Genomic DNA, 5,269 nt, shown 5'->3' with positions numbered 1-5,269 from the left:
CACCTCACTTTCTTGAAAGAGTTCAGTTTTAATTCCATCAATTCCTGGTGCTTTGTTCTTTGCCAATTCCTTCAATGCACATTGGACTTCTTCCTTCAGTACCATTGGCTCTTGATCATATGCTACCTCTTGAAATGGTTGAACATCAACCATTTCCTTTTGGTACAGTGACTCTGTATTCCTTCCATCTTCTTTGGGTGCTTTCTGCATCATTCAATAATTTTCCCAGAGAATCCTTTAATAACGAAAGTGAAGGCTTGAATTTTTCCCTCAGTTTCCTCATCTTGAGAAATGCTGAGCGTGTTCTTCCTTTCGGTTTCCTGATTCCAGATCTTTGCACATTTTATTATACTATTTGACTTGCTTTCTTCCCAAAGGATGTTCTTGATGTCATCCCACAACTCTTCTGGTCTTTGGTCTTCAGTGTTTAATGTATCAAATCTGTTCTTCAGATGATCTCTAAATTCAGGGGGGATATATTCAAGGTTGTATTTTGGCTCTCGTGGACTTGTTTGTATTTTCTTCAGCTTATGTTTGAATTTGCATATGAGTAATTGATGGTCTGTTCCACAATCTGTCCCTGGTCTCGTTTTGACTGATGATGTGGAGCTTTTCCATTGTCTTTTTGCACAGATGTAGCCAATTTGATTTCTACGTATTCCATCTGGCAAGGTCCATGTATATAGTTGTCTCTGAAGCTGTCTAAAGAAGGTATTTGAAATTAGTAGCCCAAATCTGTAAAAAAAAAAAAAAATTTTCATAGTCTTAAAGTTTCACTCTCTGTTGTTGTTGTTAGGTGCCATCAATTTGGTACTAACTCATAGCGACCTTATGTACAACAGAACAAAACACTGCCCAGTCCTGGACCAACCTCACAAATTGTTGCCATGCTTGAGCTCACTGATGCTGCCATTTTGTCAATCCATCTCGCTGGGGGTCTTCCTCTTTTTCTCTGAGTGTCCACCCTACCAAACATGATATCCTTCCCCAGTGACTCGTGCCTACTGACAATACATCCGAAGTAGGAGAGACGAAGTCTGGCCATACACAGAGTCATGGTACCGAAAGGAAATGGTTGATGTTCAATCACTATCTGAGAAACTCAGTAATTATAAAGGGTAAGAAAATTAATGTTACAACAAGAGAATGGAAGGAAATCCAACATATACATAAATAACACACTATATCATCAAGCCAAATATATGACCTGTGTATTTTATTACACATAACAACAAAAAATTGAAGAAATAAAATCCTATTTGCTCACAGTATTCTCCACAAGGTCATGAATAACTGTCAAACCCGAAAAGCAAAGCAAAATTAACTTGGAATGATGGGCACAGCCTCCAGCTATAAGGCCACGGTCATGCCACTCAAAAGCAAGCATTAATTCAACGACCCTTCACTGAACTAGAAGTGCTTTCCTAAGCACTATGCTTTCACCACAGACTTCTGGGAATGTAATGTTTAAAACTGTATCAATAAAGAATGATAGGCCCATATATGCATGGTGGGCTTGTATGTCAAGTGAGGTGTGAAGATTTTGACACTCCATCCTTTCATAGGGCCTCTATCCACTGATCCTTAAATGTGTAGCCAGTGGTGATAAAATGACTGAAGTCTCTTCCACATTCCTAACATTATCTCTAGTGTGAATGCTTATATATTTACTGAAGCCAGAGCCCTCACTAAAGGCTTTCCCACATTGCTTATGTTCTTAAGATCTTTCGCCACTGAGTCCTTACATATGCAGTGAGGGCTGTGAGCTTCTTCAAGGGTTTTCCATGTTCTGTACATTGCTAAGGCCTCACTCTAGTGTGAGTCCATATATGTGGAGGGATGCAGAAAATATGTAGGTTTTCCCACATTCCTCACATTCATAAGGCCTCATTCCAGTGTGACTTTGCATATGTGTAGTGAGGAATGAGGAAATCCTGAAGGTTTCCCACACATTTTACATTCATAAGGCCTCTTTCCTGTGTGGATTCTTACATGTGCAGTGAAGGACGAGAAAGAATTAAAGGCTTTTCCACATTCTTAACATTCATAAGGCCTCTCTTCTGCTGTGAGTCTTTACATGTTTAGTGAGAGATGAGTCAGCAATAAAGGCTTTCCCACATTCCTTACATTCATAAGGCTTCTCTCCTGTGTGAATTCTACTATGTTTAATGAGAGATGAGTTATCAGTAAAGGCTTTCCCACATTCCTTACATTCATAAGGCCTCTCTCCCGTATGAATTCTACTATGTCTAATGAGAAATGAGTTATCAATAAAGGCTTTCCCACAGTGCTGACACTCATAAGGCCTCTCTCCTGTATGAGTTCTACTATGTTTAGTGAGAGATGAGGTATCAATAAAGCCTTTCCCACAGTGCTGACACTCATGAGGTCTCTCTCCAGTGTGTGTCTTTCTATGTACACTGAGGTATGAGATCTGCCTGAAGGCTTTCCCACATTCCTCACATTCATAAGGCCTCTCTCCCGTATGAATTCTACTATGTCTAATGAGAGATGAGTTATCAATAAAGGCTTTCCCACAGTGCTGACACTCATAAGGCCTCTCTCCTGTATGAGTTCTACTATGTTTAGTGAGAGATGAGTTATAAATAAAGCCTTTCCCACAGTGCTGACACTCATAAGGCCTCTCTCCTATATGAGTTCTACTATGTTTAGTGAGAGATGAGGTATCAATAAAGCCTTTCCCACACTCCTTACATCCATGAGGCCTCTCTCCTGTGTGAGACCTTGTTATTGTGGTGCTAGCTGAGAGCTGGCTAAAGCCTTTCCCATATCCCTGACATTCACAGGATGCACCTGTGTTATGAAATTTTTTGTGTGAAATGAGAGATGAGGGAAAACTGCGTTTTACAATATTCTTTACATTCACGGCTTCGCACGCACCTCCAGAAGGATGAGAAATGACAGAAACGTTTCCCACATTCGCTGCATTCACGACAGTACGCAGCCACGCATGCTGTCACCGGATTCTTGAGTGCTGAGATACAAATGAAGTCTTGCTCACACACCTTCTTTGTGTGCAGTCCCTCGACATTCGGAGTTCTGGTGGAGAAGTTAGGTGACAGAGAACAGCCAGCTTCTCCACAAGCTTGACGGCGACAGGAACTGCAGCCAGTGGGAGACAGGCCACGGAGGCTGGGTGGTGAGCAGCCCATGAAGGCTTTCCTAGTCGGACAACATCCAAAAAGATTTACTTTAGTTCATTAACACTTGGATTCCAGGTGAATGTTTTTCCACACTGACTGTGTTCGTGACATTCACAGAGGTTCCCTACTGTGTGACGTCTGTTAAGAATAAGCGAGCACATTGTTAGCAATGAACTTGTTTCCATTATCTCACAACCAAGCACAGTAAACACGTGTGGTTCCTCCTCACAGTTCATGTCATGCTTTACAGATTCAGCCATCTACCTGAAACACTACTACAGGAGCTACTGGTTTTCTGAAATATGAGGCTTTATATCTGCTGTGCATAAGGTCACTATGAGTCGGTACTGACTCGATTGCACCTAACAACAACACTGGTGTGCAAGTCAAATACGTTTAAATACTTAACATAAGACTTACATTACTGAAAATGTTATACTGGGAAACTTCTCTGCACACTTAATTTTACAACAACGTTGATGTATATTGTTAGTTGCTATCAGATGTGGTGAAACTCACAGAACCCCAAGTGTAATAAAACTAAACAATGCAGAGTCGTGCAATCCTCCTCACACTTGCTGCGTCTGAGACCAGTGTTACAGCCACTGGGTCAATCCTTCCTGCATAGGCTCTTCCTGTTGGTCACCAACCCATTACTTAATCAAGCACTGCACAAGGTTGATGGCTCAAAGCCACCGCACATTCCTTGGAAACCACATACAGCGTCACTACAAGTTGCAATCGACATGATGGTAACTTAACAACGATATAAAGTTAATAGAAAAATGGAATTGAAAGATAATGGAATTTTTCCATGAACTTTTTGAAAGCCCCTCCTTCATTCAGTATACAATTTCATTACACCGCGGTACTCTCCCCTAAGGCACTGTTTACTCCTGTATGAATGAAACGCACCTCAAATGTCTCTGGGTTTTGCGCAGATTGTTTCTGTCATGGAATTCAGAGATTTCTCCCAACAGGAAGGACCAGGGGCTATTCTTTGTCAGCTGTGCCGTACGTTCACTGGATATAGTTTCCTCATCATCATGACTGTGAGACACTGACATAAATAAAAATCAAGCTGTGGTTCACAATGTGAAGGGAGCAAAAAAGGAATTATTAGTAGGAAAAGGCTCCTTTGAAAAAGGACAGATTTAGCCATATTTTGCTGTTTTTGTACTTTGGGAATGGCTCAAGTACGATTTACTGTGAAATAGATCTGTAAGGATGAAGCGTGATGGTGGCAAACCTGAGAGAATCAAGTCGAGAGATAAGAGCTGCCACACACTGTGGACATGACAAAAGGGAAAGTATCTGCAGGGCATTACTAAAGGAATAAAGAGAAACACTGCTATCCTTACAGCTGCATCCTCACCCCCAAAGACACTGTTTTGACCTGATGGATTCACATGTACTTTCTTCTCGACAAGGCTGGTCTTTCCTGGTGCTTCCTAGCACAGTGGCCCTGAACATGCCCTCACTCCACTCTTCCTGATTTTCTGGGAAAACTAATGGGTTCACGGATGTGGTGTTCATGGAGAAAGGCAGATTAGAAAGTAAGACAAAGTACAGCAATGAGAACATCCCTCTCAAGATGGGCAGATGTGAGTTTCTTTGCAGCAAACGAATCAAGCCAAACATGTAAGAGGCACAGTAAAACTCTGGGTCTCAAGGTCCCAAATCACAAATGTCTCAGTACCCAAAAGTGACTCTGGAAGTCAATGGTTACCATTGACAACACTTCAAGACTCGCAGAGCTTTTAGTTACAAGAGAAAAGAAAAGTGAACTTACCAGATAGAGCTATACTTTCAGGGGCAAGGCAGAACATATGACCAAGGGACCTGGTATGCTATGTTTAACAGTTTATTCCCACTCCTTAGGCCAAATCGTGGAGCAAAATTGATGAATAAAATAGTTTTGTCCACCAAAAGAATTGGAAATAATGATGTCATTCTCACCTACTGAGGTCAGGTTTCTGAAGGTTTCTATCATCACATGTCTGTAGATCTTCCTCTGGGAAGGATCCAGCAGAGCCCATTCTTCCTGGGTAAACACAACTGCTACATCCTCAAAAACCAGTGAGTCCTAAAACATTCTGATCAGC

The 5,269-nt window shown here is 41.5% G+C and overlaps 1 pseudogene; it reads right to left on the bottom strand.

Annotated features, from left to right (window-relative positions):
- LOC102841373 overlaps positions 1-5,269 on the bottom strand; it is a 51,244-nt pseudogene that overhangs the window by 20,037 nt on the left and 25,938 nt on the right.

Source organism: Chrysochloris asiatica, unplaced genomic scaffold, assembly GCF_000296735.1.
Source record: "Chrysochloris asiatica unplaced genomic scaffold, ChrAsi1.0 scaffold00125, whole genome shotgun sequence".
In the NCBI taxonomy this organism is placed as follows: domain Eukaryota; kingdom Metazoa; phylum Chordata; class Mammalia; order Afrosoricida; family Chrysochloridae; genus Chrysochloris; species Chrysochloris asiatica.
The sequence above is the reverse complement of the archived record's forward strand: the minus strand, read 5'-3'. Positions and strand labels throughout refer to the sequence as shown.